The sequence below is a fragment of the Thermobia domestica genome, chromosome 13, assembly GCF_964235325.1.
Source record: "Thermobia domestica chromosome 13, izTheDome1.hap1.1, whole genome shotgun sequence".
In the NCBI taxonomy this organism is placed as follows: domain Eukaryota; kingdom Metazoa; phylum Arthropoda; class Insecta; order Zygentoma; family Lepismatidae; genus Thermobia; species Thermobia domestica.
The window spans coordinates 25,056,948-25,072,612 of NC_137466.1; the positions used below are offsets into that span (position 1 = coordinate 25,056,948).

General features: G+C 38.6%; 1 protein-coding gene across 2 annotated transcripts in view; it reads right to left on the bottom strand.

Moving 5' to 3' along the window:
• The window catches only part of LOC145668051 (uncharacterized), an 80,422-nt gene that overhangs the window by 18,864 nt on the left and 45,893 nt on the right, over positions 1-15,665 (bottom strand). The gene's annotated exons all lie outside the window — the stretch shown is intronic.

Consider the following 15,665-nt stretch of genomic DNA (forward strand, 5'->3'; position numbering starts at 1 on the left):
ACTAGTGTGGAGTGTAATTAGAAGAAATAAAGAAGAAGAAAGGAGGAGTAGAGAGACTACAGATAGAATAAGAAGTGAAATAGAAGACGGACTGACAGTGTTTGTAAGAGAAGTGGTTATGGAGAATTTGGAGAAGTGGGAAAGAAGTTTTAAAGAAAAAGTGAAAGAGAGACTGATGAAGAAAGGAAAAGCTTTAGGATGGCGTAGAGAAAAAAGCAAAGAAAGAGAAAAAATTAGAGTAGTGGTCTTGGGAGACGTGAGAATAACGGAAGAGGAGGAAGAACTTCTTAGTTTAGGTCACAAATTCAAGGTGAAAGAAGGGGAAATAGACTTTAGAGAGCTGATTTACTCAGTGGAAGAGGCCTTAACGGACGTTAAAGAAGAAGAACAGAGAGAGAAGATAAGGAGAAGAGCAGTAGCGTTAGTGAAGAACAGCATGAAGAAAAGGAGTAAAGAGAATTTGAAGAAGAAAGAAAAAAGGGGTCTTATGATGTTGAGAAGTAGGAAGGACATAGTAATAGAACAGGCGGACAAAGGTGGAGCAGTGGTAGTTATGGAGAAAGAATGGTACAAGAAGAAACTGGAAGATTTATGTGACAATACATATGAGGTTATAGGGGATAAGGACATGAAGGAAGAGGATCTATTGAAGAAAGTAATGAAAGAAGGAAGAGGTTTCAAAAAATGGATAAATATACAAGGAAGGATACCAAGAATGAAAGGTTTCCCAAAATTACACAAGAAAGAGGTGAAGCTTAGACCAGTACTAGACTGTAGAGGCAACTACTGGGAGGCACTAGAGAAGGAGTTGAAGGAGATTTGTGAAAGCATAAGAGAAGGACAAGAATCGTGCAGAGTGAAGAACACAGAAGAAGCCAAGGAATTGTTAAGAAGAGTGGATCTTATTGGAGGCAGAAAGCTTATGTTTAGTCTTGATGTTAAGGCTATGTTCCCGAGCCTTAGTAGAGAAGCAATAATAAGTGTCATAGAGGAAGAAATGGGTAGTAAAAGTATAAAAGGATGGACAAAAGAAAAAGTAGTTAAGGCTCTGAAGTTAATATGGGAAAACAGTTATTGTATAATCGGTGAGAAAGTGGTAAAAATAAGAAAAGGAATCAGTATAGGTTCGAGGCTGAGCCCAGTACTGGCAGAAATAATTATGAACAAATGGGAGAAAAAGGTGAAAGAAGAAGGGGGTAAGAACTTGATCATATTTTGTAGGTATGTGGATGACTGTCTAGGCTTGTGGAAAGGGACTAGGAGACAATTAGAGACCTTCAAAGATAGTGTGGAAGATAAAGAAAAAGGCATAAGCTTGGAAATGGAGTTGGAAGAAAATGGAAAAATAAACTTTTTAGACATGACCATAATTAAACAAGGAGAAGGCCTGGTTACGAGGTGGTACCAGAAAGAGTGCTCAGCGGGAGTGTACTGCCATGAGAGGAGCGACGTGGATAGGAGTACAAAGAGAAATTTCATAACAAATATGATAAGAAGAATAGAAATGATGGAGGACGAAGAGGAAGGAAGGAAGGAGAGCATACAGAAATTCTACAGACAGTTAGAGAAGAACGGTTACAGCAAGAAAGTGTTAGAGAAGGAAGAAGAACGCAGGAAAAGGAAGAGAGGGAGAAAGAAGAATGAAGAGGATGAGAGTGGAAAATGGCATGGCATAGAAAGTATGGGAGAAGAAACGGAGAAACTGAAGAATTTATTGAAGAAAGGAGGGGTCAGAACTTATAGAAAGAGTGGAGAAACTTTATTAAGATCAATAAAGAAGAAGAATAGAAAAGGAACTAAAAAGATTAATGAAGAGGAAGAAGGGGTCATTTACAGGGTATGGTGTGAGGACTGCGATATGTCATATATAGGAGAGACAGGAAAGAGAATGAAAGAAAGGATAAAACAACATGAAGATGATGTTAGGAAGAAAAAAGATACCAATGCCATATACGAACATGTTAAGGAGACGAATCACGCAATTAATTGGGATAAGACGGAAGTATTGGAGATGGAGAAAAGAATGATAATAAGGAAGTGGAAAGAAGCGGATTGGATAAAGAAGGTAGGAAGAGATAAACTGATGAACTGGACAGGGGGCTTACCAATTAATGAATCATGGCAAGGAAGTTTGAATAACATAGAAAAAAAATAATAAAATAAAATAAAAAAAAATAAATAAATAAAAAAAAATAAAAAATAAAAATAAAAATAAAAGGCCCTTATAAGAACCAAAAATGAAGGAAGTGATGAATTGGAAAGTGAACACGAAGACTTATAGGATTGGCTGAAGGATTCGGTAAATAAGAAAAATAAATAAATAAATAAATAAATAAATAAAAATAAAAAAGTACAACAATGACTCTATATATGACTGTTAAAAGAACTTAATTTTTTTATAACAATGGCTATATATACGACGGTTAAAGAATTTAAACTCTGTTATAACAACATTTATATATATGTCTGTATTTTCATTAATTTCGATCGTGTCTGAAGAAGGATATGCTAGATATCCGAAACAGTTACAAATTATAATTTAAAATAAAGTTTTAAGCTTTGGTCAGTGTCTCTTTTGTTAAAACAATTAATCCAAAGCCATGAATAATCTTAATATTTCTCCGCTATACAAATCCACACGTTGAAACATTTGAAATGGATCTTAGAACATAGTTAGTATCTACCTCGAACTTTTATTTTTAATCGTGTCGTTTTGATTCGAATCTCTCCAAAATTTTATTCCAAAAAAATTTATCTCGGAAGATCTTCAAGATAAAGAGATGAATGAGATAAATAAACTTCCCATTACAAATAAACAGACACATGTCCGAGCGTCTTGGAAAATTACGCTTCTGAGAAGGGATGGGGAGTATGTTATTTTAATTACCCATTCTGTATACATTAAATTGGAACGTTAACGAAACTGTTTACAATGAATTTTTTGAAATAATTAACACTTGGGTCCAGGGTTGGCTGGTTTAAACCAGCTGTTTTAAAAAAAAAGAACTGGTTTAAACCAAAAAACGAAAAGTGTTCGTAAAAGTGTAAGTGTTTGTAAAATCTTGATGAACACACATTTATGGGTTATCACGTTTCACTCCCGTATATTATTCGTATTATATTCATACTAAATTCCCCATTCATTACTCAAAGAGATTATACTACAAAATCAACTTATATATATATATATATATATATATATAAGTTTATGAATGATTGTTTTGTGATCATTATTATTATAGTTTGTTATTATTGTTATGTAATTGCAATCAAAGAAATATTCTAAATATTGTTTCGTTTCAGTAATGTTTACTATTGATAAAATACATCGAAATGCCGTACTTTTGTGTGTGTGTTGGGGGGGGGGGGGTCATACAAATCTCAAGAGAGACATTTAGTGAAATGAGAAGTATCTTTGGTATCTATTTATGTATAAATGAGTCTGAGCCAAAGTGGACTCAAATAATTCTTATTTTTATTCACTTTTCTTACTGATATGCAAATTAACTCGTTGTATTTCTTTAACTTGGACTAATAAAAGTCGTTGTTAACTAACTTGGACTAAGTTAGTTCTTCTGTACTCTGTAGTACTTTGAAATTGACCATATGGAATTCTGTATAATGGTTTCACTTGTGCACCTTTTTGTCCTTCTGAAACGACTCTTGACAATTACATTAACAAGTATGTAAAGATCAGTGCAACGTATTTTTTATCAAGAGTCCTTCGTGATTGAGCCGGCAGACGTATCGCATTTGTGGCCAATTAGTCCTGGTTCCGAGTTCAAATGGAGGACAATTTCTCTCGGATGTAAGTCTAGAAGCGGTTTGGATTCCGCTTTAAGCTTATGTGACCCCTTCCAGCATAACCCGGTTGTTGCATAATAACACCAAGGCGAAACAAACTTATTTCTGTCCATATATGATATGAATACATAGAGCAAATTATTTAAACCAAGAAAACCTGGTTTAAACCAAAAAACCTGTTTTTTTTTTTTTTCAATAAAAACCATGGTTTTTGCCAACCCTGCTTGGGTCAACCTGGGTTATCACTGCACTTTGACTGAAATGCATATCTTGAGTGTGTTTTGAAGAGAAGCAGGGTTTCAAGTTTTCAAAACGAAAAACAACTGCACTGTTTGAAATAATTTTTGAACATATTTAATACTTAGGTGGAGCTAGTTTATCACTTCATTTCCATTTAAACATTTATCCTACGGGCAAAAGAGGACTGAAATATACCTTTCGAATATTATTCATAAAGCTGTTTTTTGTTGTGTGATAGAATTTATTTGCTCGAAAAAAAATATAGCATACGTATGCATTTCTGACAGCCTCAGCTGTTGCAAGTGCACACTAGCAGTGTACCTTGTCAGCTGACTGGAGTATGGATGGTGCTGTCACCTACAAACTCTCGTGGGTGTGTGGCAAGCCTCCACTCTTCAGAACGAAAGATAAGGTAATATCGACAACATCTATATTTTTATTAGTAGTCTAAATGTCACAAAGATCATGTTTTTTCACACAGTTATTCTTTCATTTGCGCTGCGAAGAAAAGCTAAATTTGATTAAGGCATGTACCGAATTAAATCTGCCATTTTTAAATTGATGTAGTACCTTTATTACGCATCCTACAAGTTTCTGTTTTACATTTATTGAGAGCAAGTATATTGACTTAAAGTATGCTCAAAAAAACAATGCGAAGAGTTCACGGATTGTATTCATGGCGTAGCTTCTTGCGGATTCCCTTCATGAGGATTTCGACAGACACTTTTTTGATCGTCCTGGCAGCAGCAATCCACTTTCGCTGAAACTCCTGAACGGTTTTCGTAGCCTTACCTGTCTTCCTCAAAACGCCTTTCACTCGCGCCCAATAACGCTCGATAGGCCTGCACTGCGGGACGTTAGGTGGGTTCATGACTTTTTCGACAAATTAGATCCCGTTGTTCTTCATACACTCTATCGTCACTTTGGCGTAGTGGGCTGGGGCGAGATCAGACCAGAATATAGTGGGGACATCGTGCTGTCGAATTAGTGGCAGCAGTCGCTTCTGCAAGCACTCTTGAACATACCCTTCGTGACAAAAACTGAACTCCTTTCTCCGCACTCGCAGATCGCCTGCCACACAGGATATTTCTCGTCGAATTTGCGACTGTTGTTTCGGATCGTGGGAGATGCTGTCCAGGTGAGACAGTATAGAATTGTTGGCCAGGAAGCGCTGAAAAGTCGGCCTTGACGTAGGTTTCGTCGTCCATAATGATGTGGCGATCTTCATGTCCGAGGCAGTCATAGACTTTGCGAGCACGTGATGTGATGACGGTGCGCTGATTTTCTGAAACTCTTGGCACCTTCTGTTTTTTGTATGTCCTATTACCTTCGCGTTGCTTCGATCTCTGCACCACGCTGACGCTTGTGTTGCACTTCCTGGAAACATCCCAGACCGAAGTACTAAGATTCTTCTTTATGGCACTCACAATCCTTTTGTGAAGTCGAGGGTCACGTGGGCAGTAAGCATTTCGATTGTGTGGTTGTCGTTCGATCGACTGAGTGGTAATGTACTGTGTCTGTATGCTTTGGACAGTTCTGCGCGGCATTTTCAGGTCTTTCGCAATCAAACTCCACCGGCGACAAGGATTTTGGAGCCATTTGTCGACTACTCGTTGACGGCGAGCTTTTTCATTCATTGCTGTATCAACATAAAACAATGAAAAGTATATCAATTTATAAGTTAATGTACACACTATCAATACATGTAAAACATAAACTTGTACAATGCGTAATAAAGGTACTACATCAATTTAAAAATAGCAGATTTAATTTGATACATGCCTTGGTGTGAAATTAGTTATTCTGTGGTATCTTCCAGATGGTCTATTTGTCTTATATAATGCCCTCTCTTGACAAAATATAGAGAAAATGCATTTCCCTGTATGTACGTACACCTGTTGGAATTGGAAGGAATTTAGGCTTTTTTTTTTTTTTTGACTTAACAATGTGGAAGGTCATCTAGATTTTTGTACCAGTAGTATAGCTATCAAAAGCGGGTCAAGAATTTACGCATAAAGTAGAATGTGTTCTGTTTAGCAATATACAACTATTAGCTATCTGAAAGGAAATCGGAGTATCGGAAGGGGTATTCAAGAGCTATTAGGCGAATAATTGGGTTTTACACTTCCATTCAATGTATATCAAAATCTATTAATATTTTCTTCCGTAGATTGCGATGAGTACATGTGATATCTCAATATCCAAAAGATGAATTATTTAAACTGCAGGGTGTCCAATATACAATGCAACCCGGAGTTTGGGATAGTAGAACTTTTGAACCTGAAGTGATACACAAATAATGGTTATACCAAAATGAAGCCTTGTTCATGTATATATTTTTAAACTAGGAAGCAACGATTGAAGTACACTAGGAACCACACAATGTTGCCAGATGTAACCGAAGGTGTAAATCAATTTTTTTGCAAAATATGTAAATTGACTCATAACTCATATGTATGGATGTTCTGCCGTTAATTTTCAGTTTTGTTTAGTTGGAGTAGCTTGGAAACTATGGAACAGTAAAAAAAAATATCGTAGTTTTCATAAATTAACACTCTGAATTGGCAACCCTGCTGATGTTTCAGCGCATCAAAAGGTGTGTTAAGGATCTGTCTACATTATGCAATTCCTGAAAACAATGGAAAAACAAACTTTAAAATTATCATGATAAAATTTTTACTTACATGCACACGGCAACACTGCTATTCATTCCTATGGGGCTACTTAAAGCAAGAGGTATACAATAACTATTCAAGACCTGGAAACGAACACTCGCAGTGCCATTGAGAACATTAACACTTCTAATCTTCGTAAAGTTGCCACCAACCTGGTGTAACGTGTGAACCAGTGTTCGAATCAAAACAGGAACACTCCCAGCATCCGCTGTAGAGCTGGTAACTTATTTCTGATAGTAGCAGTGTTGCCGGGTGCATGTAAGTAAACGTTTTATCATGATAATTTCAAAATTTGTTTTTCATTGTTTTCAGGAACTGCATAATGTAGAGATCCTTAACACACCTTTTGATGCACTGAAACATCAGAAAAATTGCCAATTCAAAGTGTTAATTTATGAAAACTACGATTTCCCTAGTTCCCTCTTACAGAGGCCTCATCCGATTAGCTATCGGTAGAAATGAAAAATTATTTTTTCTGCTCTATAGTTTCCAAGCTACTCTAACTAAACAAACTGAAATTAACGACAGAACATCCATACGTACGAGTTATGAATCAATTTATATGTTTTGCAAAAAAAAAAAAAAATAAATAAATAAATAAAATAAAAATAAATAAAAAAAATAATAAAAAAATAAATAAATTACACCTTCGGTTACATCTGGCAACATTGTGTGGTTCCTATTGTACTTCGATCGTAGCTTCCTAGTTTAAAAATATATACATGAACAAGGCTTCATTTTGGTATAACCATTATTCGTGTCTCACTTCAGGTTGAAAAGTTCTACTATCCCAAACTCCGGGTTGCATTGTATATTGGACACCCTGTACTTAGCTCTGTTTACTACGTTTATACACTGGGAATGAGAGGCAACCGAAGTTCGACTTCGAATGACGGATTGCGTGAGGAAACCAAGCTATCTTCTTTATTCAAAATGTAGTGGCCTGTGATATATTCTCATAATAGTCACATTATATCATTACGCTCTTAGTTGGCAAGTTCTACGCAACCAATTATGTTCAACTTAGTTTTGTGTGTTTATTTATTAATTTCAGTTTAACGTCCCGTGGCTCTCACTTATTGTCTAAAGAAGGCGATGGGAATCGAAGTATGATGATCAAACGAAAATTAAATGATGATTAAATAAGCATTCATGTCCTAGATGGAGTTTGAATCTGTGATTGGTACATGTATGACGGTCTCGCATCGTAAACCATTTAACAAGCCGTTCAAAACCTGTTGATTTTCCGATTTCAACTTTTGATAGACAAGAAGCTGGAGAATAATCATGTTAATAAATTGAATAAAGTATAATCTAAATACCTCTGAACTCAAGAATGTTACAACAATTTATGACATCTGTACGAGGATTGGCCAAATGAAAAGGAACTATCTCCAACAATCACTTAGACATACCCTATGCCTGCAGTCACGTGTTTAATTGTGGCAGTGCGCATATGTCCTGCAGAAAAAATGTTTTACGCTGTGAGAAGCACCAAACGCGGAGCTCGACGTATGGTCCAAGACGGTGATCTTTAGCGAAGTTTCTTGGATAAGAAAAGGAAAATTACACGGAGGTAAGTGTCAACTATAGGAAGGAACACGTTCGAAAGAAAAGAAGAAATGACGAAGAGCGTATCCGACACACATGTGGCCGAGCGTTATTGTGGGAAACATCACACCAGTGCTCACATTTCTTGGTGTTTCGTACTTAATCGTTCCACACAGTCATTAAAATGTCTAATCGTATACTGCATTGCTGACGGTAGGCCTGTACTAAAGGATCAGCGCCTGATAAAAAAAAAAGTGTCTGCGAAACGAAGAAGATAATTACATCTTCCCAAGTGCTACCAAAGCTATGAATGTTCATGCTCAAAATGCTGGCTGGAGTTTGTAATGATAGGAATGGGTTTTACCGGCTATTACGAGGAAAACCAAATCAGTATGATACCATACCAAGCAGAGATGTTCACCCTCGCGAGGGTGGCCCTCTCGATGGCATCCTCACCCTCAAGTTCCCTCGCCCACAGTGACGCGAGGGAGGGCGAGGACAAGTTTTGGCCGCGAGTGCGAGGGAAAGCTTCGACGAAGAGGGTGAGGGTGGGCGAGGACAAGTTTCGGCAGCGAGGGCGAGGACAAGCTTCGATGGCGAGGGTGAGGAAAAGCTTCGATGGCGAGGGTGAGGAAAAGCTTCGACGAAGAGGGCGAGGGTGCGCGAGGGCGAGGACAAGTTTCGGCAGCGAGGGCGAGGACAAGCTACGATGGTGAGGGTGAGGGTGCGCGAGGGCGAGGAAAACCTTCGACGAAGAGGGTGAGGACAAGTTTCGGCAGCGAGGGTGAGGATGCGCGAGGGCGAGGACAAGCTTCGACGAAGAGGGCGAGGGTGAACGAGGGTGAGGGCCAAGTGTTACTGCGGGAGCGAGGGTGCACGATGGCTAGAGACAACTTCCTTCAGGAGAACGAGGGCACGCGAGGGAGGAGGACAAGCTTCCTTAAAAGCAACTGTTTTGGAGTTTGCTGTTTGACCTCTTTTGGAGAGAGGCAAAATTTAAAATATCATCTGCCATGTCCCCTAGATGAAAAGTTAGTGTCATAGCAAGGTTATACATTAATCGTATTTTTCCTTTCAATTAATTGCAGTAGACAATTTCTCGTGTGTACGTACATAATTATTAAAAACAATAATGCAAATAAGAATAATATTTGATTTTTCCCATGAAAGTTTCCGGGTAGAAATAGCGCTACATTAAGAAGTAAGTGTGCCTCATTGTTGCCCTCCCTGTGTTGGAGACGTTTTAGATAAGAAGTGTCTACTACACTGTCATGTTTAAAGAGTGTTGGTAGACAGACAGACAGTCACTCACGTCATTCAGCAGTAAATGACAAGAGCGCTGATATCTGAACAAACACAATCAATGAGAGAACCATCAGAATGTAGTAGATCAGATGGAGAAAGACTTGATGGAATGAATGACTTTGGTTCATAGATGGCCATTTTGCTCTGAACTCTCTCGGACTCGGGCTCATTTTTTTCAACTGGGCTCTCGCTCATTTATTCCTTTGGGAATCGTGCTCGGGCTCACTTCCCTCAGTTGGACTCACGCTGACTTATTTCATTGGCGCTCGGGGTAGCGCTTAATTATTGAACCCGAGAACGGTTGAGCGCGAATGCCGAGCTAGCGAGCGTTGGGCTCGTGAGTTTGGATGCCCATGAAATGGGCTGATTAATAGCATACATCCTCCTCCAATGTCCACCACTGATGAAGTTGTTACAATTAATCGGAATTTTTAACTTTTCATAGTTTTGTGACAGCCCAAACTATTATCTGAATCGATATTTGTTAAAATAATGTCAGTCACTATTGTATCGATTTTCATTGTTTCTGCTTTTATAATCTACGTGGGGTAGAGCTATCATTTAGTTACAAAATAAATAATATGTTTTTTCTTGTCCTTAAATAGAAATATCTGACACGTTAATACTGAAATTTTGTTAAAAGAGCTGCTTTAACAAAATAAATTTAATAAGTTCCACAAGACATAAGTTGTTTATGCAGCCGAAATTTGCAACTGTTGACTGATTGCCGTTTAGCGTCCTCTTTCGTCGGCGAGGCTATATGAGAAGTGGACCTATAGGTTTAACGCGGAATTCGATCCACTGTCGCTCAATGTTCTCCCACTCGGAATTGTCCCCAGGACCCCATGCACTAAAGGTTCGCGTGCAAGCCAGTGAGATAGGGTTTGTATGTTGTGTTGTTCAATGATTTTTATTAGGAATAAAATACGTTACAGGATGATATACTGATTGTAAATATTATAGTGCAAGTATTGAACGATTGTGTGGTAAAAGAAGAAATATAAATTTGGACAAATTAAAAAAAAAGGCCTGAAAAAACTGTAGAATATATGAAACATATAAAACTTAGGAAAAGCCACTTCAGCAAAACGAGCAGGATTTTGTTGGGGGTAAACAGTTTAATCATATTATTATTAATTTCGCACAAATGTGGCACACATCATAGCATGGGCGGCGATATGGGGGGGCAAAGGGGGACAGTTACCCCCCCCCCCCACTCTTTTGAAATGACCCATTAATGTCGCTATATAGTTTCATTTGGAAATATAAAGTTTTTGTATGTATTAAGGTTCATAGAATGATAATAAGTGTTCTGAAGTATTTTATTTGTTTGCTGACGGCGTTTCAAAATTAAGCTCTTTAGATCTTTCCCTTTGAATTTGTTCAAATTCCTCAGTTACGCTACATACATCAGGGATGGCCAACGTGTTGACTGTCAAATTCTGACAGATAGTCCGCGGCAGTCACTCTACCGCCAGTCATCAAACCTTGATTTCACCCTCACCTTCATGAGAGCCGCCCTTGTGTGGCTGAATACTTATGCTTGCATCGTAGTTCAAGGAACATTTTGAAGTAAAGGCATTGGATACTGTTGATAAATTATGTAAACGTCACTATCGACCGAGATCTCCATTGTAACAGTTGTTCCATTTTAGGTGTTCCACAGTAAGTTATACGATGATATGTTTAGTTTCCTTTCTTTAGGACGTATGTTAAGCAAGGGCGGATCGAGGACGGACTTCTGTAGGGATGTGCACGAGACAAGATTTGAGACTGTCTCGACTCGAAAATGTGCTGTAAAAGTGATGTCTCGACTCGAAAAATATATATTTTTCTATTGGAAGAGCTGTATCTCGACTCGAATTTTGTCAGGAAAATTCTGTCTCGACTCGACTCGAACCCTAGACTTCTGGTGGGGGTGGTGGGTTGTAATGCTGCTACTTAGAGCTACTTTTAAGAGCTCCAAACTCTGGTATGCGTTTTATTTGTATATATAAAATAAAGAAGTTTCCTCTTCTGGGGGGGAGCGATCGCCCCGATCGCCTCCCCTGGATCCGCCACTGACGATAAGGAAATAATTCAACAAATAGGTTGAATAATTGATGCTCTGATCCTCACGAAGGGGGCCCTCTCGAGGCCTCCTCACCCTCAATGATATGAGGGCGAGGAAAAGCTTCGACGAAAAGGGTGAGGGTGTGCGAGGGCGAGGAGAAGCTTCGATGGCGAGGACAAGCTTCGATGGCGAGGGCGAGGGTGCGCGAGGGCAAGTTTTGGCCGCGAGGGCGAGGACAAGTTTCTACAGCGAGGGTGAGGGCGCGCGAGGGCAATGGACAATTCCATTCGCGAGGGCGAGGGTGAGTGAGGTCGAAGTAAAATGAACATCTATGATACCAAGTATTACAGTACACAGATTATTCATGTATCAGATTGCGCATTCAGTAATGATCACAGCAGAATTCCAGTACAATTGTCCACATAGCCCCGTAACTGAGCAAACTGTCCCTGCGAACATACCGTAATCCTGCAATTTGCCATTATGCATTCTTTAATCCACGCAAGAAATTCAAGAGTGACGATACTGCATATCTGACCATCATTACAAGAGTTCACGACCTTTGGGACTTATTCTCAAAACCACTAGATTAGTAATACTTATTCGTACACCTGTGACATTAATCTACAAGAAAATGTGTGTGTTTCTCGGACCTACAAGAGTAAATACTACCTACAAATCTGTGAATTAGTGTTACTAGAACACGTGACATGCTTTATCAGTGATTCTATTTTACAAGATACTAGTGTGGTCTAGTATGTTTGAGTAATACATACCCACAACATATTGGAATTTCCCAAGTATAAACATCTTAGTATGGACTACCATACTGAACTTTCTCGCTCCTACTTTTTAAATTATATCATGCCATGCTTTAATTATTACTGAAGTATGTATGTATTTATGAAATGTAAACAAAATTATAACAGGCATCTTTAGGAAACTCACCCTACTTTGGTAAAATACTTTTTGTGAATTTTCTCAAGAGAAATATACCATATTGTACGGCTGTTCATTAAATACATGTGATGAGATATTAAAATACCTCAGTAATTTCTAAGAAAATTATAAAATACAAAAGAAATCTCTTACGAGTAAACTACCCTTTGGATATTTCCAAGAGGAATTCTTTCTCCAATATTGTAGGGTAATTAGTGGTATTTATAAAATATGCATACAATCACCTTTGCAGATTTGAAGAAAACTGACCGAAAAAAATCATCTTAATTCAGAATATTTTTAGAAATTATTTATCACATACTCAACTCCAAGACTAAACTATTTCTTCTTATTTATGTCAGAGCATATTATGGTAAATATCGACTTAAGAAAATATTTAAAAATCGTTAAGAACTTCGGAATAACGGAATTTCGATTGTTACATTTCAGTAAACCAACCTAAGTTTTGAGATAGAAAGAAAGTTTTCAAAATACATGGCAGATTCTTATCAAGTTTAATTTGGTCCCAATACTTTGACGGTATCATCACTAAGCGTGTATGTGTGTTTCGTGACAAATGAAGATTCACATGTCATCTTTCTGCATGAAGCAAGCCATGAAACATGATACTGTAATTTCGATATTTTTGCGATCACAATACTCTGTTCTCTACCGTCACTTGAAAGCAAACAATCTCAAATCTAGCGTAAGATGTGGTCAAGTGACTGAATCTAATGAGCACGAGTTTATAAGCAACGTGTGTGTAATACATTTATAGAAAATATGTACCTATTTGATAAACAATTCAGGCTTAGTGTACACGAAAGATTACCATTATCACTATGTGTTAGACCAGAGCTTCCATATGCAACACCTAGGTTACGAAGGATGAGGCTTCCCATTAACATGGACTCTGAAGCACAGCCAGGTGCATAGACCATCACGAAAATCAGCCTTCACAACATAGTAAGTTCCCCACCTCCAAGAAGACAACATTACAGGATCATGCCACCGAAAATGAAATGAAATCTTTGAGTTTTACGTCCCACGGTTATGCCAGTTAAGCTAAAGGAGACGGTGATGATGAGTAATGAATGAAATGGTGGAATGCAGAAAGTGGGAGGAAACGGGAGAACCCCGAGAAAACCCACGCACACGGTGTTTGTCCACCACAAAGTTCACTTGGAGGCGGGGATCGAACCCGGGACCCCAAGCACCAGAGGTGAACGCTCTACCACTGAGCCACCGCGGCCCCGATCATGCCACTGAGTCCTGCGATGAGTCTATTAGCTTGGGTGGATACCTTCAATATTTCTGTCCATAAACTTGCTTTATGTTTCTATCAAATTACCAGAGGAACGCTTTTTATTCCCTTATTATTTTCAAAGTACTCAATTCCATTGCCTTATTCGAATGATTACTGAAAACAATGCTCTGCCCACAAGTAGTTGTGAATTCTTGAGAAACAGACCTACAACAATTTGTGAAATTTATACTCGTAGCTCGTAATGGAATTGTTTGGAGAAATAGGCCCCAAGCCCAACAATAGTCATCACTTGTGACAGTTTCCCTGACACATTTCTATGTATGGCAGCTACAGTATTGGACAAAATAATACAAACACGTGTGAAAATCGGAACATTTAAAATTAATACAACATTGGTCCACCTTCAACGCGCAATGCAGCTTGAATTATAAACGGAAAAGACCGACATAAATACAGAATAGTAGTGTGTGGAATTTGAAATTGTGCTTGCAGCTCCAGCTCAGATAGAGACGAATGAGGTACATATCGACTTCAAATCCTGTTTCCCAAAAACCACGGAGGCTAGACGCTATTCCAGTCTGGGAAACGCAGTGGACCAGGGAAGATGTTGTACCTCATCAGCATGCTCTTGAACAAGTTAGCGATGTGAATGGGAGCATTATCATACCTGAATATGGCATTCCGGTCTGGAGGTAAAGTTTGCACCATTGGGTGCATCTGGTTTCCCAATAGTTGTCTATACACTGCTCCTGTGACCTGAGCATGCAATGGAACAAGGAAGGCTGAAAAATACCATGCTATAGCGACCCAGACCGTAATAAAGCCGCCGCCATGTTTGACAGTCAGGCAGAGACAGTCCACATCGTATGCTTTAGGAGTCCATGCCTCCAGTCTGGAAAAGAGGTTAAAGGTTGATTCGTCCGAAAAAACGACTGCTGCTAGTCATCCAACATCTAGTTTTTGTGGGAATTACACCATGCACGTAGTCTTTGCGCATTAAGGGCTTGGGAATAGCACACGTTCATGGATATCCATTTTATGCAATTTCCAACTCAATGTTTTGGATAATACTGGCGTGTAAATATGCTGATTAAATTCTGTAGTCACTTTTTCAGCCATTGTTTTCTTCGGCCTTGTTACAATACGCTTGAGGACTGGGGGTCCCTATCCTAGCTTCAGCTTTTGATCACTATTGTGCGTCGCCGACCCTGCTTTACCGTGCACTGTGTATGTATGCAGTCATGACTTTCGAGACCAGCCTTGTGTTACACTGTATAACGTCGTTATTTTGCTCAACAATATTCCAGCTAGACGGGTACCAACAATTAGACTTCTTTGAAACTTCGTCAGGTTGGGCATACTGGTCACTCACTACACTAGCATAACGTCCACAGCCATACTCACTCAGGTAGTATTGCACAAGTCATACTACCTGCAACAAACAAGAGACGGTTCATTTATACAGTGCTTCGAGTTGCCAGGCACAATAAAAATATGTTCCACTTTTGACAAGTTTGTTATTTTGTCCAATATCTGTATCTTCTGATGAATATCAATCGCCATAATACTTCGCGGTTAGGTACCATATCACAGCTTTTTAATTACTATTAGAAGTGTTCTTCAATTGAAATGCCATTACTCCTCCCCGACTTAACTAAATAGATGAAGGGCCGAGCGGACAGCAAGTTTATTGACAGAATCATTTACCACGCTTGCTGCTTCATAACCATGATATTAGACACATGACCTTGATTTTGTAGGTTGTCTTGTCACAGATACCTTAGTCACTCACTATTTCACATCCTCCTTATCATACACTTTTAAAACTAGA